Source organism: Chelonia mydas, chromosome 2 (assembly GCF_015237465.2).
Source record: "Chelonia mydas isolate rCheMyd1 chromosome 2, rCheMyd1.pri.v2, whole genome shotgun sequence".
Taxonomy (NCBI): domain Eukaryota; kingdom Metazoa; phylum Chordata; order Testudines; family Cheloniidae; genus Chelonia; species Chelonia mydas.
This window is the reverse complement of record NC_057850.1, coordinates 121,272,274-121,296,041: the sequence shown is the minus strand read 5'-3', so window position 1 is coordinate 121,296,041 and position 23,768 is coordinate 121,272,274. Positions and strand designations below refer to the sequence as shown.

The 23,768-nt window shown below is 40.6% G+C and overlaps 1 pseudogene; it reads left to right on the top strand.

Moving 5' to 3' along the window:
* Positions 1-14,799: 14,799 nt before the first annotated feature.
* On the top strand, positions 14,800-16,608 carry LOC114021081 (annotated as a pseudogene).
* The last annotated feature ends 7,160 nt before the right edge of the window (positions 16,609-23,768 follow it).

Sequence of the window (23,768 nt, the reverse complement as noted above, 5' to 3'; positions counted from 1 at the left end):
TTTTTAATCCTGTCTTGTAAAAAATTAGTCAGATTGTTATTGTTGCTGATCTGATGACTCCACTAATATTAGTGTAACACATTGCTGTTTGCTCTGAAAATACATTATTGATCAGCTGTTTATATTGCCATCTGAGCACAAAGTCTGAGCACAGTCAGTGTTCCAGTCTCAGTGGGGTCATTCTTTAAAGTCATTGCCCCCTCATGGAAGAAAAATATTGGTTAAGGGCAACCTGCCATAAGCCAAAAAAATAAGAATATGGAGTTAAAATTAAACAGATGCCCACCTGAATCTGAAGTAGAACCATTATAAACCTTCCTTGGTGAGTGTTTCTGAGGGCAGAGAGGAAAGACACTTGGAAGATAGTGCTAAGGATACAGCCATGAAGTCTTTCTTCGGGCAAAACTCCCTTTGAGTTCAGTGAGGATTTTTGCCTGTGTAAGTACTTCAAGAGCAGCCAATAACAGGAAAAATGTTAGAGGAAATCAGTAAAATCTAAATCTATTCCAACGTTTTTTTAGGCCTGATCTACCCACAGTCTTTATACCTGTATAACTATTTAGGTTCAGTGGAGGGGGATATTTTACTGAAAAAAATTACGCTGGTACAATCTAATGTGGACATAGTTATATACCAGTATAAAAGTGCCTTATGCCACTATAGTTTACTCCCCTTCCTACACAGGGCTATGCTGAAGTAAAGCTCTGCACAGTTACTACTATCCACTGATATAACTGTGTCCATACTAGAAGGGTTGAATCACTTCAACTATATCAATGTAATTAAAGCTGTACAACTTTCTAGCGTAGACAAGGCTTTATTTTTCAAACACATTTTTCCTTCAAAGTCATTTTTTTCCTGTGCTAAGTGTCATTAACAACATCTTGTTTTTTCTCAGGCGAGCAGAATAAGTCTAAAAGCATTATTTGGTGACTAGAACTTTTTATCCTCCATTGAACAACTTACATGACCTTTAAATGTGGTTTTAAAGCTCAGTTGCCCATTCATTAGGTTGACAAACTTGTCAAAAGCCTCTAGGTCTATGTCAGTTATGTCAGAAATGCTTACAGGAGCCACAGTACATGTCAGCACTCAACTGACGCCTGTCAGCCATTGCAGAAATGACAAGAAACCCTTCTGGGGACAAAAGGCTACAGAAGAAAAAGAGAGATCCCCACTCATATTTTGTTGACTCTGGCCAATTGTATTGCATTTGTGCCATTTATTGCAATCACATCTGTTGACTTTGACTTTGCAAAACCATTGTTTAACACAATGATTTTGGTATATCCCAACCATATCTGCCAGTACACATAAAATTAAGCTCTGAATTTCAGTAGTGGCTTCAGGAAATCCCCCTCAAACTAATACAGTTAATAAATATTAGACCTGCACAGGACATTTCATCAGAAATAAAATTCTGATGAAAAATGAGATTTTTTGTTTACATTTTCACATTCTCCGTCCCCCCTCCCCCCAAACACACACACACACACCAATTTTCTAAACAGCTCTAGAGCTGGTGGGAAAATATGGCTGAAAATAAAATTTGGATTAAAATCAGAAATGAATATTTTCCTAAGTTTTCACACCTGTTTTCCATTTTGCCACCAGTGCTAAATAAAAATTATTCTGACTTAAACATCAGAATATCAGCAAACATACAGAGAAATAAATATTAATTCCTTCAGATCCCTCCCTAAAACTCTCATTTTCCATGATGTCTTCAAGAGCTTGACAATTGTTAGGCTGTTGGTGTGCTGAAACCACTGCCTTTCATGTTGAACAATATTGCCTGATTGTTTCCTTGTAATCCCTCAACCGTCTGCATCCACCTGTTGTCTCTTGTCTTACACTTAGGGATTGTGTTTCTGTTCTTTGTTTGTACATTGTCTAGTACAATGGGGTCCTGCTCTCTGAGCGGGGTTCCCAAGCAGTGCAATAATACAAATAATAATAAAAGAAGGCCACCACTAGTAATGAACCTAAGAAACGCAAATTATTCCCCTCTGCTTTCTCATGAGGATTAGAATTATTTTCCTTCCATTTAACATGCCTACAAAGAACACAAGTAAATGCTTGGGGAACAGGAGGAGACAATAAATAACAAATATAAACAAAATAAATATATGTTAGAAATTAAGGAGTAGATGTCACTCTTCTTGTTTATTTAGACTGCCCCGTACTATTAACTAACCAAACAAGTCTGTTTTCTTTCCCCATAAAACCATTCCAATAAATTACAAAGAGGGCTTTCCAGGCTAGCATGATGACAGCTGAAGGGTTTATAATGTCAATGGCTAATAGCAGGGCAGGGGAAAGGGGATTGGGATGAAGTATCCCAGACATTTTAGATTAAAAATAAAATGAAAAACCAACACTATATTAACCCCTTGCTTCCCTCACATAACCCTTAGGAGACATTCAGGTGCTGTTGCATTCCCTTCATTTCATGAGAATGCCTAAGTATGGGCGGGTGATGTACAACTGACAAAATACATATCGGCATCACCAAAGTAGTTCAAGAGTCCTACAGATTAGAAAGTGACTATATAAAAGGAAGGGGCAGTGGTAGGAAACCCAAGAGAGCATAAAGTTTCCTCTAGGCTTTATTCCAGCATGCCTCTTTTCCTGTCAGCATTGTATTTATAATGAAAACACCTAGCACTTGGATAGATTTTTTTCCTCCACAGATCTCCACAAAGGAGGGTAAGGATCATTATTCCTATTTTACAGATAGGGAAGCTGAGGGACAGAGAAATAAGTGACTTGTCCAATGTCACATAGTGACACAGGCAGGAATACAGCACACATACAACTTCCAAGGCATCTCTAATGTTATTTTTTTCAACATGGCATGTGATCCTTCATTCCTCCATTGGTGGGGAAAACATATCTCTCTTTCTCTTCTTCCGTACTTCAAGAATCAGACAGAAAATAAGTGGCCCTGGTCATTTTCTGTAGTGCAAAGGAGTGCTCTGGAGAAAAAAGATGCAACCAAAAGTGTGCAGGAAGAGGACACACCATGTACATACCACAGCACAGAATAAATGAGCACAGACTCAATGGATGGGTGAATAAATGGATGGATGGTTAGACTTGTAGTCATGTATTTGATAAATATGTAGATGTGAAGGAGAACTGATGCCCCACCTTTCCTTATGTATGCAAAAGGTTGTAGACAGACTAGGTATATGGCCTACACTAGCAATTAGACATGGAAATGATAAGGGTATATGGTTGCCAACAAATGTGGGAACAACATCCACTGCTGGACCCGAAAAACACCTGAAAACAACCTGTTTAATGAATACCCCAAGCATAGCAGTAGATGACTAACAGAACACCCCCTACACCTCCCAGGAATGGTAGAAAAAGACATCAGAGGGTCTTGAGAAGAGAATGTGCTTGAGCCAACAACTTCAGATCTAGATAAAACAATCCCAAGCTCGGTGTGTTCAGATACTGAGTCTTGGTTCCACCAATTTATAGTGACAAGATCAGCAATGGAGAAGTTTGGACCTGGATCTGAATCTCACCAAACATTTGGAAATGACTGGATACAGGAATTTTTTTTTCAGATATTTCTCTAGTACTGAAAGATGTGGTGAAGCAGGGATTTCTGATATGTTTAGCACTCGAAGGATGGTCCTCTGATAGGATACATTGACATGCATAGGCATTGCTATCCTGCTCAAAGAGCAAGACATTCTGCCCATATATCAAAGCAGGGCATTAACTGAAACTCTAATATCTGTAATAATGTTGCATATGCAGTGAATGACAGATGGTGACAGTTTAATGAATGACACTGGGTACGAAGATCTAAATGCTACGTCTGGCAGCTGAAAGAGTAGTCATGATGACAATCATTAAAAATGAATAACAGCAGTTTTCATTCACTGTATCCTCAGAAGCAAGAACTTGCCTTTGTTACTGCTTAGTCCTGATAAATCTACTGAAACAAACAGGGGGCACAAGCACAAGACCGAGTAGCAATGTCCTGATGGATTCGGTCATAGCCGAGCAGTGGTGCATGATGAACAACCTACCTCAGACTTTAACTAGAAGCTCTCCTAGCTCATTTACCCAATTTTTGTAAGGTACAGCACTGCTGGCATTCCCCTGGCCATGCCCATTCACCGACTATGCCCAGTCATTCCCTGCTTTGCTTACGGCATGTGTTGCTGAATGATGAGACACTCTGTTGCCTTCACTGCACAAGGCAGCTTCAGAACATTCCTGTCACTGTAGACCTTTTTCAGTTTATTCTGAGCATATATAACCCACACACCTCCTGGGTGTGGTGTTCTGTCCCTTTTAGTGGCACAGAGACCACTTAGAGAGAGAGATTAATGAGTCTGCTCTACAGCCTTAGCTAACAGACACGTGGCTTTTAGTTTCAGGCAGTAGAGGCTCATGCATTTAGCTCCAGAGTTCCCAGATTCAGTCATGTTCACCAACAACCGGGGTCTGTTGGTGTTACACATACAGAGAAATTTACCTGTGTTTTCACTCTGGGGCTGAATGCCTGATGGGTGGCCTGGGCTTATCAGTCTCATTGCTGAATAATTCCTACAGGACTTATCAGAATCTTCATGCATTCAGGTGTACATAAAGAGGAAGAGACTTTGGGTAACATTTTTCAATAACACCTAAGTGACATAGAAACCCAAGTCCCATTTTCAAAAGTAAAGTCAATGGAATTTAGGCTTCTGAGTGCGCAAATCACTTCTGAAAATTAGATTAAGTCACTTAGGCATGTGTGAATATGTTACCTTTTGTACTAGATATATAATTATATATCTAATACGTAATACATAATATTGTTACCCTTTGGATTTTATATATATAAAATACTTAGTCCTGCCATGAGTGCAGGGGTCTGGACTAGGTGATCTCTCAAGGTCTCTTCTAGTCCTACAACTCTATGATTCTAGATTACGATATCCTTACACTAATTTAGGCCCAGATTCTCAAAAGTGTTTAGGTGCCTAAATCTGTGGGAGTTAGGCACTTAAATACTTTTGAGGATCTGAGCCTTATTAATGAAGTTTACCTATAAATGTTAGCAGAACTACTCAAGCAGTATGGTACTATGCAGTACAATTATCACAATCTGCCCTTTTATGACCAATTTTACAGCATTTTTCTTTGTTTAGGTTTATAAAACTACAGTAGCAACCATGCCATGCTGTGGATGCCCTTAGAAAATATAAAATGCACAGTAGATTCAATTAAGTAGTTCATCCACCTTAGTATTCAACGGCCCCAAAACTTTACCACAGAATCATGATAACAGCCATAATAACCAAATTATGTTAATAATGTCCTTTCCTCCCCATATCTCCCTCCTTCCCATGTGACTGGGAGAGAGGTGGCGGGGAGGGGCAGAGGAGGAAATGGGCTTTGAAGCACATATGGAAGGTCTAATAGACCAAGTGGAGAAGTGAATTCCAGAGATAAATAGCCCTCAGGGAGGATCCTTATATTGTGAAATTCAACCCATGGAGAGGATCAACACAAGTCCTTTTCACCATAAATACCCTACTTCAGTCCTCACAAAGGGTTTAGATGAGATTTAGGTGGTAGACAGACCTTCTGCTGGTCAGGGGTGAATTTCACGTGTAATTAAAAAGGGCCAGCCTAAGTGCCTCTGCTGATCTCAGCTGACAGAATATGTTCTGGGGAGAAGAGCCTGAGATCTCTCAGGTAATCCCAATCACAACCAATTAAGGTTTTTATAATATAAAAACCAGCACCCTGAACCCCATCTGGACATGCCTGTGCAGTGCAGTGGATGTGGCTCCTAGAAGGAGTTGACCCTCCCTCTCATCTCCTGCTCCCAAACAGATCTCAGAGGCTCTCATTCACCTCCTGCAACTGCTGCTCACACCCCTGTCATGTAACCTTTTTCATTATAACATTCCCACCGTAAAACCTAAGGGTATGTCTACACTAGACTTTTGTACCTCTAGTTAATTGATTGCCAATTAACTCAAGGTACCTATCATGTTTGTAAAGACTGGTGTGGAGACACCAAACATATTTATAGTAGGCTACAAACATTTGTTCTTTACTCTAGGATCAGCCTAGGGTAAAGAAAAGAAGTCTAGTGCAGCAAAGCCCCAAAAGAGTCAAAATAGCCTCTCCCCTGCGCTTTTGAAAGTACTGTGGGTTCATGCATAACACTGGCCAATTCCAAATGCTAACAAATTTTAGAAGAAAGTAAGCACATTTGCTCTCCCTGCCATTGCAGTTGCTAAGCATCTGGTCAAAGTTTTCTTGTACAAACAACACAGCCATGATATTTTTTTAAATCTGGGGTCTAAAAATATAACTCTCACACAGCCCATTGCTTCCTCTGATGTTTTAATGCACTTTTCCTGAAGGCCTGAGCTTGTCAGTGTTAACATGAATGCACTGCCCATACAGTGCACTGCAACAATTTCAGTTATTAACAAGTGAACTTTCATGGTGCACAATTGTATTGTTGCTTTTGTTTCCAGTAGTGGTGTAAATGCATGAACTGTCATTGGTGATAATGGAGCTATGCCCATTTACAACAGTGAAAAGAAAAGAAGGACTTGTGGCACCTTAGAGACTAACCAATTTATTTGAGCATAAGCTTTCATGAGCTACAGCTCACTTCATCGGATGCATACTGTGGAAAAATGCATCCGATGAAGTGAGCTGTAGCTCACGAAAGCTTATGCTCAAATAAATTGGTTAGCCTCTAAGATACCACAAGTACTCCTTTTCTTTTTGCGAATACAGACTAACACGGCTGTTACTCTGAAACCTGTCATTTTACAACAGTGGTGAATTTGACCCTAAATGTCTATGTATTAGGCCTAATACCAATGTGCATGCAACATTTTGACAGTCGTTTTTAAAGTCATGTAGGGTGAAATTCACGCTGGTGCAGAGGGCCTTCAGAAGGCCATATGCACCAATTAAAGCCTTGTGAGAAAGGTAATCTATTCTATCTCTGTTGGATGTGAAACATCTTTCCAATATAATTTGCCTTGCTATCATTGCTGTTCGGAAGCAAGTTCTGTGATCTCAAGATATAATTAATGTTGATGGAATGGCATACACATAAACCAGGAATAGCTTTTATATCTCTTTTTTCAAGATTTCTTTGATCCTACTCGTAATTATCCCCTCCTCCCCCTCACAAATGCAGGATAGAACTGTCTTTTAAAAACATGCATAAAGCTTTGTTGTGTATTTCCCAATAAGTCCCCAGAGGGATAATGGCCTCATTTTTCACCTTATGAAGTCAACAATGTTTGTGACCAGGTTAGGCTAAAATTTTGGGCCTTGCTCCACACAGCCCTTTAGGATAATAAAGAACTGTATATTCCTTTTAGGTTACTGCAATGATTTTTCACTCATTTCAGCATATGCTCATGTTATACCTGTATCTTAGGTAGTTTTTAAACTATTTTTCACACACATTTTCGACAGTGTTCTTTACTTATTCCACCCTGACTCCTTTGCTGTCTGCCTTCACCATTCAAGATTCCTCGGCTGTGACAGTGAGTGCTGCTAATCATGCCTGATATGTATTGTGTAGTGTATGAAATGAGTCCCAGGTCATTGCTAGGGAAGTCAGAAGCCTTTAGTGGTGCCTGGAGCTAGTGGTGTTTTACTTATGGAACACACTGCATACGATATTATGTCTTTATAATACATATATATAATCCTATGTTTTTGTTATGCCAGAAACTGAAGAAAGAATATACAGGTGCGTGGGGGGGGGGGGAGGGCATGTATATTGGGGTGACCAGATAGCAAGTGTGAAAAATCAGGATGGTGGTGAGGGGTAATAGGCGCCTATATAAGAAAAAGACCTGAATATCGAGACTATCCCTATAAAATCAGGACATCTGGTCACCCTAATGTGTGTGTGTACATATATGTGTGTGTGTTTGCATGTTATATATGTATATATAACATTTGTATATCTTTAGTATAATTAAACCAACAGATGCTGCTATGCTGAATTGGAATTTTGCTTTTCAGGTTGGTTTGCTTTTTTCATTTCCGTTTCAAAGCACAACTTTCAGCGTCAAAATGTCAAAGTAGTCAACTAATCTGTGTCCACCCAATTTGCACATACATGCAGTAAAATCTCTAATTTGAATGATCAAATGGGACATCACATGAGAACTAATTTTGCATGCACTCCAACAGGTGCATGAGCAAACACTGTGGGCACAACTGAGATGGCGTCTATGAAAATCTCAACCTCAGTGCAGCTGATAATAAGCCTCCCTGAAATGCAAACAAAGCACAAAATCTCTGTCTTTCAGTTAATGGCAATATATCTGCCTACAGACAAAAAGAGCAGCTTTTCATTGTTTTGCTTTCTTTGGGTGAAATTTACCCTGTGCAGAGAGGCGACACAAGGCCTATGCCTATATCACTTATGTACCACATAGGTCCTCAAATTTGGACCTTAGTAGTGCATTGGTCTTTTGCTAGACCTCTACTCAAGGTAAATTTCACCCTTTGTTAATTTTTTTTCTACACAATTCCATTAAATTGTGTTACAGATTTTATCTGAGAGAGAACTTATTCCCCAGTTGAGGTTTTTTCAAGAAGGCCTTTTACTTTATCACTGTACGGTCTCTTTGTGGAATATTTTAGCATTGTGCCAGCTAAACACCCAGACTATTTGTTTCGGACAGCATAGTCCTTGCATGATAATACGAGCAGACATACGACAACAAAACCATCCTAGTGTTTGACAGAAACATATGGAAAAGATCCTTGGCTCCATACCATATGTTTATCCAATTTGCCAGCAGGAAGTATTCTTTTGTGAATGTAAAAGGACTGATCACATGTTCTGGGGAAGATGGGAGAGGTCCTGTATGTGCCATATTCCCTTATTGTTCCTGGCAGTGATAACTGTGGCAAGAAATGCCATTTAGACAAGAACTCCTACAGTAAAGCCAGTTATTATGGCTACTTAATTAGATTTTCATTTTGCCTGTTAAATTTCCTCTTTATTTTCTTTAAACTGGATAATTTCTTCCATGCAATATCTACTAAATTATGTTGAATTGCAGTGTTTAATATGTATGCAGCATGGGGCCAGAGTGTGTTCATCTGCTCTATAGACTCACAATGAGATGGCAGGAAGGGGCTCATAGAAGCCCATATCCCCCCAGTGATACCATTATGCCAAAATGCAGCAGCTAGACACAACTGTAATGCTTAATATTTCCCCTAGCATGGAAGACATTTCAAAGAGGACAAGAGAATGTAGTTCATGCCCAGCCCCTTCAGTGCCCCTTATGGATAAACAGCAACTCCTCGAAGAGCTCTAAGAGCCATCCAGGCTTCCTGAGGCAAAATTTCTTCTGGAATTTCTCCTTCCAATGTAGGGACCTAATCCAAAGCCCTTTAAAGTCTTTCCATTGTGTTCAATTAACTTAATCCAAAGCCCATAAATAGGATTCCAGTCCAGCAAAGCACTTAAGTATGTTTAACTATAAGCACATGAGGCGATCCATCTAAGCCTGTGGGTCAGATCCTCCCCACCAGTGAAATTGGCATAGCTCCATTTATATCAAATGGAACTATGCCAATTTACAATGGATGAGTATCTGGCCCAATGGGACAACCCTCATGCTTAAAGATAAAAAAAGCCCCTCTGTGTTTGCTAGATAGAAAGGGAGCTAGGGGCAAAATTCAAGGAGGAGATTAAGTACCTCCCAAGAATGGACCCAATATGTTGAAGGTGGGGATAGCGACACATAAGACAGAATTCTTCTCCCTGCCCTCTAGACACCATAAAATAAGTCAAACAGTTCTTTGGCAATAGTTGCATCATTCATAGGAATGAGAGAACTGGATTAGATAAAATAGTAAGTGACCTGAACTGTTGTCCTTCTATAATGTAAAACCCAAATCAAATCCAATGTTAAAAATGTTCCTTCATCTTTATACTGCCTGTTTTTTGGAGAAGACTTAAACTGGAAATCCAGAAATGCAGTACGCGTGTGCATGCGCACACAGGCACACACAAAGCCATATTCCCAGATTTCTGATCCCATGAAAATCAAGTTGTACTAGATATTTTGTGAGATTTTCCAGATCAATTTCTTGATAAACGTGGTGTGAATGATACTTGGAGGAGCAGCTGAAATTTCAATCCTTATCTGAACTAAGCCAAATGTCAAAATGTTTGCCATAGCTTTGTTTGAAATGCTTCTACTTCTACATGCTGGCCAGGTAGATAAAGTCAATTTCAGCATCTTAATGTAAAGAGAAAGGGTTTAAATCCACTAGGCACCAGCAACTGGTTTGAGAAGGGGCGTCCACACAACAGAATGGGCTCTATCTCAATCAAAGTGAAACCAGGCCAATAATACAGAAAATTGACATCTGTGGTAGATTATTTAATCCCAGATCTGGGAGAAAACAGACACACTGAGGAGCACTCCAATCAAACAAAGATATTGATAGGGATAAAATTAATACAGTGGTATCTGTAATCTCTCCTCTGGTTCCCCTTTGATACCATATCCAGTTCAAGTTTCTTGTCAGTGTCTTTGAAGCGCTGCATAATTGTGTTCCTCCCTAATTATCCATTCTGACTTCTTTTCTCTTTGCCCTCTGCCTGCTCTGTTCTGTCACTACGGCAACATTGTCCACTCCTGTCACAAATGTCTCTATGATTTCCTCAACACTTCCTCTTAGATCTCGATCAGTCTCAGTGAACTAATCCTTAAGGCCACTACCAACTCCCCCTTTATATTTCTTCTCAGGCTCCATACCAGGACCAATGTTGTTTAATGTGTTTATTAAGGTTCTGGAGAAAGGGATGAACAGAGACGTGGCAAAATCTGTGTACAATCATATAGGTGAGTTAGCACGGGAGAAGGCTGTGAGGAAATTCAGATCGGCCTAACAATGCTAGGTGAACGTGCTGGAGAGTGCCAGCTGAAATTGAACAGCAACTCTGCCGAGGGCAAGAAATGGGCTTGTTGGGAGCATAGCCAGTGAGTTCACACATGTATTGCAAATAAATAGGAGCATCCATTGGAGAGGGTTGGTGGGCCACCACTTACTCTTCTTCCCCCTTAGTGGCTGGCCATAAACTGTCTATGTGGTATCAGTACCCAGAGCATATGTTTGGACTGAGAGTCCCTTTCCTCCAGCTTCACTGTGCTGTAACTCCCGGCCAGGATTTTTTTTTTACCCTGACTTTGATCCAATTTCCAGCACTTGGCCTATTGTTGTCATCGTAACAAAGAATCAAGGATCTCTAACTAATAAATCAATTGCCAAAAAAAAAAAAAAAAGCCAAAAACGATGACGTCCATATTTGAAACCTACAACAAAATACAGTTCTGTGAATAACATGGAACTAATTCCATGTAGGTTTCTAGTGACATTAGAAACTGCTCCTATTTTATTCCAATTATTAAGTTTTCCATACCCAAAGAGGAAAAAATGTGTGTTTTTGGTGTAGGTGACTTTTATTTTAGATTAAGAAAAATAACAAAGAATAGAAATACAGTCTGAATGAGACAGAGTGTGTACTGACTCCAAGATCTTCCATCCTGAATTCCTACCTCTACAGCAGATTAATTACATTTGAAGTCAACAGATATACTACTGTGTTTAAAGTTAGGCACGTGCTTACATATCTTGCTGAATCAGGGCCCTTGTTAACAGGTGCTGGAAACTTGCAGGACACTACATGTTAATTACTGCTGACTCACTGGGGCAAATGCAATATTAGAAATAAGGGGGGTGGCAGAGGGAACTGGGGTCAGGGACAGACAGGTCAACCCTATAAGCAGCAGCATCTGGGGAGAAGGTTTAGGCTGGGGTTGATGTAGGATTAATTTGTAATTTCATTGGAATACCATAACAGAATTCACTCTGGTTTTAAACCACTCCTCTATGTATCTGATTGGAGCCTGACAAATCGTTTTCTATACGGTCAGCTGGAAAAGGATAGTGTTTGATTTTACATAATACCAGTAGAGTCCACTGGTTCTCAAACTCGTTTTCAGACTGTGAACCATGGCATCCGTTAAGACAGAAATCTTCACATAGATCATCTCCTCTCCCAGGCTTCCAACTCTATTTCTAAACAATCCCTGTAGCAATTATGGAGTTTGCTTACAGAAAAAAGTGCTATTAGGAGACCTCTTAAAGTGACAAGGTGAAAATAAACTTCCTTTAATGCAATGGGTATAGTTACTTGGTTATGTTGCCCATTTTAAAATCTAGTCTATTCCTTCCCATAGATATAGGGCTTTATATTACTACCAGCCCTCCAGTCATGACCCACTGCTCTCATCAGGCTGAGTTGCCTTCATTTTTGGTTCTGGTCTCTTTTGTTTTGCTGCCCCTCCAATTATGGTTTCATCCTCTGACTGGATTACTCTGGGTTTCCACCAAACACCCAACAAGGAAAGACATGAAGCAGCTACCTAGGGTTCAGAGAGGGCTGGGATTGAGCTATAGCCAGGAAAGAGCTTCACAGTTTTAAGATTTTCAGATGTGTCACCCCCATGACAGAAGCACTTCTATGGACCACCTGGAAGAGTGTTGCATATGCAAAGCCTGATTTTCCACTGTCTGCCACCTTGTGCTGTCATGTACATTTGTATAAAGTGCATGCAGAGCGGGTGTCAAATGCCACCAAATCAGAACACATGAGCTTCATATCCACTGTGCCCTAGTGTAAGCGATGGCACAAGGGGCAATTGTAAGATTTTTGGCAATTTTATGCAATTGTTTTCTTGTATGTAACAATGCAACAAAATCCCACCTCCCTACCTCAGCATTGGTGTGGGGATGAATGGGGTTTGACAGCAAAATACAGTGGAGCATATCCTCAGGCAGGTCTTACCAAGCCAAGAAGGTGTTGAGCTAGCATCTAGGGTAGTAGGTAGTCCGACTGTACCTCTATTACTCTAGGGCAACCCAGCCAAAGTGGAGGGAGTTCTGCAGTTACAGGGGACAAGGGCTGGCACCCCAAATGCACTGCTGCAAAATTCTCCTGCCAAACAAGCCACATAAAGCAGAAAAAAAATAGGAAACTGAGCACAGACTCATGCATCAGCCTGACCAATATTCACAAACCAGGGTAGCACAGGATGAAAAACAGAAAATGGCTAAAAGAATAGTCCAAATATTCGATGCAAGTCACAACACGAGCACACTATCATCTGATCCATACATTGATACTTACACTGAAGTCACAAAATCAATAAAAGCCGTCATTGGGATATGCGAAACAAGAAGAACAAAAAACCTCACTGCAGCATGGAAAAGTGGAGAGCAAATATTCCTAGGAAGATCATTCAACAGAGCAAGGACTGGAGGCATTGGATTCATTGTCAGGAAAGAAACCATTCCAAGGATAGTCAGCTGCGATATCATATCACCCCAGATAGCAGTTCTCATGCTTCTGATAAGACAAAGGAGAACGATTAAAATTATTTAGGTGTATGCTCCCATTCAGCAAGTGAAAGACAAAGAAATGGAACATTTCTATGAAGAGCTGAGGAGGTAATGCAGAAAAGAGCTACCTACACAATTATCCGAGGGGACTTCAATGCAATAGTAGGTGGAAAGGAGAGTGAGAAAGAAAAGTGCGTGGGAAAATTTGGTGAAGGTGTAAGAAATTATTGTGGAGCACATCTGGTTGCATTTGCAGAGGCTAACTGTCTCCACATTTTGAACATGATATTTCAAAAAGAACAGCATTGGCTGTGGACATGGAAAAACCCAGCTTGAGTCACACTGAATCAGACTGATTATGTAATGACGGATACCAGAAGAATCTTCAACCATGTAGCGACAATAGTAGAACAAGTCATTTTCACAGGCTCAGACCATCCTTTGCACTCAAAACTATGCATTGACAATGTCTACAAAGACTGGGTTAAGAAACTGAAGCAAAAATGGCACTTCAACGAAGAGGCATTTGCACAGGAAGTGAGTGAAATGGACCTCGAGTATAAGGTGTGACAAAGTTCCTCCTCTATCTTGGTGGGCTTGCGCTTATTGGCAGGTTTGCTCGCCTTGGAGCTTCACGGCAGCTCTCAGTTTGGCTGTTTTCGTGAACCCACAGCCCAGATCAACTCCTCCTGTGTCTGATCAGGAGTTGGGAGGTTTAGGGGGAAACCGGGCCCGCCCTCTACTCCAGGTTCCATCCCAGGGCCCTGTGGAATGCAGCTGTCCAGAGTGCCTCCTGGAACACCTGTGCAACAGCTACAATTCCCTGGGCTACTTCCCCATGGCCTCCTCCCAACCCCTTCTTTATTCTCACCATAGGACCTTCCTCCTGGTATCTGATAATGCTTGTACTCCTCAGTCCTCCAACAGTATGTGTTCTCACTCTCAGCTCCGAGTACCTCTTGCTCCCAGCTACTCACACATGCACCACAAATTGAAGTGAGCTCCTTTTTAAACCCAGGTGCCCTGATTAGCCTTCCTTAATTGATTCTAGCAGCTTCTTGATTGGCTGCAGGTGTTCTAACCAGCCTGTCTGTCTTAATTGTCTCCAGAAGGTTCCTGATTGTTCTGGAACCTTCCCTGTTACCTCACCCAGGGAAAAGGGACCTACTTAACCTGGGGCTAATATATCTGCCTTCTATTACTCTCCTATAGCCATCTGGCCCGACCCTGTCACAAAGGTCAACAAGGACCTCGATGAGGACTATCTCACAGATAATCTCAGCAGCTAAGAAGGCAAAGGCATTGTAAACGCTAGGATGCAAGCAGAGGATCAGCGAGGAAACTGTGAATCTGATAGCAAGGAGGGCACACATGAAATTAGAAGGAAAAATGGGCAAAGAATACAGAACACTGTGCAAAGAAATTTGTGTGAAGATCAAAGAAGACTACGAAGACTTTAGAAAGAAGAAATTGAGAGAGGTGGCCAAAAAGAATGAGAATCTGTAGAAAGAGATGTTAGGCTGCAACAGATTATCCCAGCAGTGCTGAAAGATGAAAATGGTGAGAGGACATTGGAAAGGAGCAAGGTGAACAAAAAATATGTACAAAATTCTATAATGACCTCTATTCCTCGCATGTCAATGTCCAGTGTACACCATCAAGGCAGCAGGTTACAGAAGAAGTTCCCGACATTATGTGGGAAGAAATTGAATATGCAGTTCATAACATAAAGAGAGGGAAGAATCCAGGAGTGGATGATGTTTTGCTGGAATATCTCAAAGCAGGGGAAGATTCTCTCTTCAAAGCATTGGCACAATGGTTCACCATCTACATCAATAGCAAGCGTGTTCCAGATGCATTGAAGAAATCAAAAACAATACTATTGATGAAGAAAGGCGATCCAGAAGAACCGAGCAACTACTGTCCAATCACACTCCTCTCACAGGTGTATAAAGACTTCACCCACTTCATACTCAATCCGATTAAGAAGGATCTTGAAATGCATGAGAACAAACTTGTTTCTACTCAGCGTATTCGACAATTGATCACATCCACTCGGTTCGGCAGCTCATCGAAAAATGCAAGGAATACAAAGTACCATTGTGTATTGCATTTGTCAACTACAAAAAGGCATTTGATTCAGTAGAGATTAATGCTGTACTCAACGCACTCAATGAAAACGGAATCGACCCGAGGTACTTCGACCCGCTGGAAGAAATTAATCACAATTGCTCAACAGAGATAACATCGTTCAATGTCCCCTGCATTATTACTATACCCAGAGGAGTTAGACAAGGCAACACAATCTTATGAAAGCTGTTTGCAGCAGTACTGGAGTCACTGTTCAAGAAATTGAACTGGGAAGAAGGAATCAGAAGATCAGTTAATGCATCTTCTCTTCCCTGATGACTGTGTAATACTGGCGAAGGAAACAGCAGAACTGGAGAACAATTGCTGCAACTGCAAACACTTTCGCTTGATATCGGGTTGGAAATTAACACGTTGAAGATGAAGTGGATGTGGAATGAGCATTGTGCAGAAGGAACTTATCAATGTAAATGGGAAAGAAATCAAGATCAACAAATATATTTACTTGGGTAAGCAACTAAGACAACTCATTCAAAGGGGAATACAGTAGGAGGCGAAAGACGGGATGGGCAAGTTTCAACAAAATAAAGATGTCTCTAACAGATGATGAACTGCCCATGAAGAAAAGGAAAGAACTGTTTAACTCCTCTATTCTGCCAGCAACGATGTACGGAGCAGAAAGCTGGTCAATGATGAAAGCGGAGGAATAAAAATTCGCTGTCACCCAGAGAGCAATGGAAAGGCGTATTTGTAAGATATTGCTCTGTGATCACATACCGAATGAGGAGGTCAGAAGGCATACAGGTGACCAATGTAGTGCAGGCAATATATGATGCAAAACGAAGATGGGTGGGTCATGTAGTCCTCAGGCAAGACAATAGGTGGACAACTCGCATCTGTGACTGGATTCCCAGAGACCACAAGCGACCGCTGGGCAGACCAAAAACGCACTGGGCCAATCCCATGACAAAACTCTTTGTCCAGAAATGGAAAGAATGTGCTCACAACAAAACAGAATGGTGTGGTGTCGACTTGCATCCATGGCGGGACAGACAAGGACAAGCTGAACAAAGGTGAACAGTGCAACAAATAATTTAAGACTAGCCCTGTACCACCCTTACTCTGGTGAACATTTACTCAGGTAAGAAGTCCTGATATGTGGGGCTTCTTGCCTGAGTAAACGTTCACCAAAGTGAGTAAGGTTTGCACAGCCTGGTCTTAAATGATGTGCTTGCACCTTTACATGGGACTACATGTATATGTGCTTGCCAACATACGTAAGGGTTCCAAGGTTAAGCCCTGAAAGAAACTATAACAGAGTCCTTGATGGATCTTCCCTCAAGGGATGGGGGAATCTGACCCTGACCATTTATATAAACTGGTTGCTCACAACACCAGCCCCACTTCCCCACTATTCACAAGGGCTGCTTTCCCCTTGTGGGCCTCCTTAATTCTCTCCAGCTGGGGGATCAAAATGGAAGTCACAAACTCCCGCCACACTTTAGGGATACTCTCTCCCTGAGGCTCCAGAAAAAGGCAGGGAGGTGGTAAGCCTGTCTATCTGTCTTACCTTGGGGGTCTGCTGTCCACTCCTCAGGCCCAGGGTGAAGTTCACTCTAGAGCAGTAGGAGTCACTCCAGTACCTAGCAGTCCAGTACCTAGGACAATCCTACTCCTTCCCCACCCCTGCTAACTACAGTTTCCTCCTTCTTAAAGTCCACCTCCCTGTCGTGCATGATTGACAGGTCTGGAAGAGTGGGGCTATCCCTACCACCAGGGCCTCTCTGGCCCCTTCCTCATCTGTGTGGGGACTATACCTATCATCACACAGACATTTTACTCTTGTCCTGAGCATAGAAATTCCATTGTACCCCTGGCAAGTTTGCACAAAGATCAAAAGTAGACTACTGTGTAGTCCTTAAAAATTAAAATATCTGGGGTTTAGTGTGTTTTGCTACCATCATAAATCATGAGAGCAAGGGGAGTCAAATTGAAAAGACTTGTCATGGCTGATGTCTCCAGTGATATTAGCCGTTTGTCTCTTCTGGTTTGGGAAAATTCTGGAAAGCAGCTATTTCTAGAGTAGTGAAATCAGTAACAGTGCAAAACCTAGCTGTGAACATGCAATCACTCCCCATACTGCCAGATATATTCCCTGAATTCATCTGAATGATTCCAGAAACTGTACATATGCAAATTTAATCTCAAGGTTTCAAAAAAGAAAAACTATGGCATGCCTGCAAAATGGGATCCTTAGTGTCAACTCTCTGTACATATTATATATGATGGTATCCTCTTTTAAATCAACTGATTCAAAGAAACAACCATGCTAGGAATATATTGCTCCTGCCCCATCACCTACATGTAACAGTTTTCCACTGTATTGTGGTTAGATTAATTAACATTCATGCTGTTGTCCATCACCTCATTTGTTTCATTGTTTGCTTTGAATTTGCCTGCTGAAATAGTTTCACACTGTACATGCTCTGGCTCATCATCTGTTGTTTCACTTGACTCTAACGTTTTTAATATGTGTACATTTTATATATGTGCGTAATACATGTATGTATATGTGCATGCACACACATCTGTTATTATCTATCTAAAATGCATGATAACAAGGTTTTATCTGCATGAGTTTGATATGGTCACAACACTCGTTATAGCTGAACCTATTATCTTCCTTGTTCTTCAGTCATCTTGAGACTTTTCAAAGAGAAGAAGTGCATGATGTTTCCTTTAAGGTTAACATAATGGCCCAGATGCTGCCCTGAAGTGAGGATTCCTTGTGCAGGTTTAAAATTGACTAGCTGATGTCATGAGCACTCCTCCTGCGTAAATAAAGAATTTGGTGGTTCTCACCTGTCACATCAGCTCCTTCATCACCCCCCTCCCAGCCATCAGTGTGGGGGCCATGTCAATGACAAAGAGGGTATGGCTAGGATGTTAGACTTTTAAGACAATCTCTTAAATGGAACGGGAATTCAATAAGCACCTAAATGAGAGCTGAAATTTCAAATCTTTGCACTGAGATTTTCAGCTCCACGTACAGGAACTGGGTGTCCACATCTTTGATAACTGTCTCCGTCTTGCAGTGCAAGTGGATATAAAATTAGACAAAAGTAGTTTGCCTATGCTTAATATGGTATGGGTGTGTATATATACAAAAATTCAGGATCAGAACTAGTCCATCCTGAAAATACTGGATTGCTGTTGAGGTTCTCAGAAAACCTCTTCTCAATATATGGCCATCATTTTAGTTAGCACCTCCTTTTTCTCTTTCTCTTGTTAACATGGATGAAAAAAGTTGAATTTATTTTCTATAGCATTGTTAAAATAATTATATAACACCTTTTATCCAAAGATCAAATAGCCCATCTCAGATGTAGGAAAATGTTATACCAATTTGGCATGTGAGAGACTGAGGTACAGGAGTTATACAAAGTTAAATAATAATGAAGTGGCATAGTCAGGAACAGAATTAAGGTGGTCAGATTTTCAGACCCTTGGACTAACCTGAAGACCACACCCCTGTCTTCAGTGAAAGTTTCTCAGGGTTCAGACCCGCTAGTTGAATAAAATGCTACCAGAGAACTCAAATCTTTTGCATCAGTCCTGTAATTAATCTTTTTATTGTGGCACAAATAGAAAAAAAAACAGATGATGGCAATCCCAGTATCAAACTGAATTCACTTAATCGGGGCTAGTTTCCTACTTAAGTAGATAAAAGCAGCCAATCCTGGCCAAATGCTTCTCACTATCCTTAGGGTAAAGAGAACTTTTCTCTGGAGAATTCAACAAATATGAAGGGACATGAAGAATAATTAGTTGGAATCCCTAATTAAATGGCAGAGTCGAGGAGGCAGAGCTTTTGTGCCCTATTTGTGCCATTCAGCACTTCACAGGAAGTGACATTGACTCAAACAAGGATCTGGAATGTAGATTAACTGTAATTCTGACAGCCTTGAAACTGAACAGAAAGTGACACCAAGGTGTGAAACTATTTCAAATGCCCCTGTGGAAGTAAAAGGGTAAAATGTATTGAATGTGGCTAAGCAGGACAAGAAGATTGCCTCATTACACATTTTCCTAAATTAGGAATTGACAGGACAAACCACAGAAATTGCCCTTAGCACTAGTTTGTACTCAGGGTGTGAGGTTAAGTAAGGAAAAATAAGCAAACACAGGCATTGCTTAATGTTGAAAAATCAGCAGGCCTCTCAGGAAAACGTAAAAATAATCAGAGCTTTTGGGGGAGGGGATAGATCAGAAATATAATTTTAATTTATTTAAATGAGTCTTTCAGGTAAATGCTTTACATTTACATTGATGTCAAGGATTAGCTAATGTTCTGAGGTGTCTGATACTTTTCTATGAAAACTTCTGATGAAGAGTTAAATGGTATTTGTGTAGGACTACTGGATCATGCCGCTGGTCCATATATTCTGATATCTTTTCTCCGAGAGTGGCTATGACCACAAGATGTCTCAGAGCAAAGGGTTGGGAACACCACATTGGAATAACCCTTTAGGGAAAGTTTCTTCTTAATCCATGTTATTTAGTGTCTGTCTTATTCCTTGAAGCATGAGGGTTTATAGCCCACATGTATTTTCTATCCTGCCTAATACTGAAATATTAGTATTCTTCAGTGCTACTGTTTCTTGTGGTAAGGAGTTCCATAGGTCAATTAGTCATTGTGTTTAAAGAAAATTCATTTTAAATGTGGTCTTTCAATATAATTGAATTACCCCTTGTGTAATGTTGGAGGGGAGTTAAAATTGTTTATTATTTTACATATCTCTACCAATGTTCCCTCAGGGATTATTTCCTCTTTCAATGTCTCCTCAAGGGATTATTTTCCATGCCTCCCAGGTAAAAACAAAACATAGTAGATTCAAAAAATCCAAACCTATATGCACCAAGCAAAATGGGCAGTAGGCTGCTGATTTTCTAGACAGAAATGCTATCACAGATAAAAACTGAAAGCAACAATTATTATGTATCCAAAACTGAGGTGCAAGTTTAGAGTCCAACTTGTGGGTTTGGATATTTGTCTCTTTTCAAACTGCCCTAAAAAAGAAGCCTATTCATTGTTTTCATTATAGGTGCACCCCGTTTGTCTAGGACCTATATGACTGGTAATGTTAAAATGACAGAGGTAAAAATATCTGTATCAAGAGTTTGCACCATTGCTAGCACCTATTGCTAGCACTGCTGTCAGACAAACCGTGCAAAAATCCACAGACCACACCAGGAAGACATGAAGTGGGTAACTGGAATCAAAGTCAGACAGGAATCCTTTGGGATGGGCTGATGTAAATTCTAGAACTGCCTGGACAGATATACCTGTATTAGATAGAAAGGGAAAGAGCCATAGAAACAGATTTGTTCAAATCTAGACCACAGCTGCATATACAGATTTAAAATTCTGAAAGGCAAGACAATTAATGGGAGTTCCACACTGTATAGCAGTATCAGGGACTCCACCATGGGAACTGGCGAAGAGAAATTTGGCCTACATGACAACATCCTAATAATGAACTCAGAAGCCTGATAGAGTGAAAGCCCCTTCTTTTGTAGTTCTGATCTTAGATGGATCTTTGGAACATGCCATAATAAATCATGAGAACAATCTGGCCCAGATTTTTTCCCATCGATCTGTGCAAGGAGAGAACGTGGACCTTTCCCCTTCCTTGCAGAACATGGGCTTAGCCCTATCCCCCACTAGCACTAGGGGAGGAGGTGAAGAGGAGTGGGAGAGCTGGGTGGCTGTGCAACATTCTTCCCTCTGGCCCTTCCAAATTGAATCAGAAAAAAGAAGAAAGCCCCACATTATGTTGCATTTTCCATATATCCCTTCTCTTCAGGGATCCTGGGGGCAATCATTGGGGTGAGGCCCTGGAAGCACAATTCCAATGGAGCCATGCTGCCAGGGAGCCCAATAGCAGACACCAGGATGTAGAGGCACTTTCCTCCATGTCAAAGGACCTGGATCCCTCTGAACCCCAAAAGATCTGTCAGGTCTGGGAGCTCACCCTATGGCCTTTTTCACTGGGGGAAATTCCATTACCCAAACAGGACTATGGGGATGAAATCTTCTCCATAAGGGGATACTCAAAGACTTCATCTGCCAAGCTTCATTCCTGGGAGGGGGTATCAGAGCCTTTATTTTTTGATACTTACAGAACTTTATGAGGAAAAGGAATAAAGCTGAAGTTCAAACTCTGTAGCCTGCTGGCTGCTTATTGAATAAGCCTCATTTTCTTGTGCTCACAATACCAGACATGTACTATATGCACTGATGGATGACCCAAAGTTTAGAACTCAATCTCAAGTACTTTTTCTTCTTCTATCACATTTGGGAAACGATAATGTTCCATGTAGTGATCTCAACAATTAGTATTTAAAGGTTCAATAAATAGTTGTCTTTCTCCTGACCTCCTTCCATATAGGCTGTCTGGTTTAGAAACCACTCGGGACCATCCGTCTGGCTAGTACAATCTCCCTTGCATGCTGATTCTACAGGTCAGGCTACACCTTTTAGTTAATATTCAGATATTTCTAGTATTGTTAATTCATACAAATAAAAAAGAACCAGAAAGGCCTGATTCTCCTTTACACTCTAACCCTCTGTACTGCTCTGGCAGCATCAAGGGGCCTGGAAGTAGGAGTAAATTCCATTCACACCCCCTTAGAATCCCTTTACATAGCCGAAGTGGCATAATATGGCAGTAGTGTAAATGAGAATCAGACCCAGAAATATTTGCCTTCCATCTTGCTTAGGTCAGGACTTCAAATCAAAGACAAATCCAACATTCTGTCTAAAAAATATACTAAAATGAATTTATTATTCAAAGCAGTGAACCAACTTGGCAAAGGCAATTGAATGTATGGAAAGCTAGCTTTTTTTTATCAAATGGCAAAGAAAATTAAATTATTAATTCCACTAAAATATTATTTTTTAAAAATCAAAATAAAAGGGAGCCCTCCAAATCTCCCATAGGCTTCATTAAGGTATCAGATTCAGTAGTTAGCCTTCTAGCCCATCTCACACCTGCAATTCTTTCTAATTTTTATGGATTGTTAACTGAAATTAGAGCCAAGTCTATTACAGGGTTCAGGGTGCAATCCAGACCAATAAGGGGTTATATCACCACTTGCCTTGCAACCCTGTGGTTTTTTGCAGTGCTTGTTGATGTAGCATGCAGCCTGGAACACCCACAATCAGCCTATAAGCATGCAGGTCATACCCTGAAATATGTGTGTGCCAGACAGCCCTGGTTCAGCAGATCTAACCCCAGCAGCCTCGGTACAGCCCCCACTCTGGCTTTCACCAACCTTCATTACAACCTGCAAAGTGACCTCAACACACTCTCAATACCAAATTTCCCCCAAGCTGTGTGCTCTGCAATGTCCAGTCCTTTCCTGGAAAAATAACACGGTTCATTTGTTCCTCTAAAGACACAAAAACACTTTAGAGCTTAACATCTTAATTGGGATAAATACACCCTTCTATTTAAATGCAGCACTCTGTTGGTTTATAGTAAAAATAAAACAAATTTATTAACAATGAGACATATGTTAGACATATGCCAAGTAAAAGGAATAAAGTTAGAGTTACAAGTAAATAAAAGTGAAAATACATCTAAAAGTCTAAAATTTAATCTAGCAAGGTACAGGTTTTGATAAAGTTGGTTTCTCACCTATATTCAGTTACCAGAGACTTCAGTCCCACCTTGGTTGAAGGATTCATCTATCTCATCTTGCAAGAGTGCTGTTCTCTTGTGTCTGTATCGTGGTGGATGCCAAAGATGGCTTCTGTCTTGCTTATATCTTCCAAAGTTCAATTACTTTGCTTTAAGCAGCAGGATGACCTTAATCTGTTTTTTCCCTCCAGTGGATTTCCCATTCCCCGTTGATTTCTATGTAAATGGGGTCTTCCATTCTTTCTGGTCATACCTGGCTTAATTTCATTGGAGACAGATAGATAGCTGTCTTCTCTCCTGTCTCAGGGAAAGCTTGTTTCTCCCTTTGTTTGGTCACAGACTGGAAAGCCTAATATCAATGAGCATTCCTAATTCCTTATATAGTGTTAGTACACCAGGATTCACCAGTGCACCATAGGCTTTCATAAAAGACTTCAATCTATACACTTTTATAATACATAATATTGTATATAAACAGTTGATTCAATTGTTTATCACTTGAGGTTCAGACCCCTTGCTTTTCATAGGCCA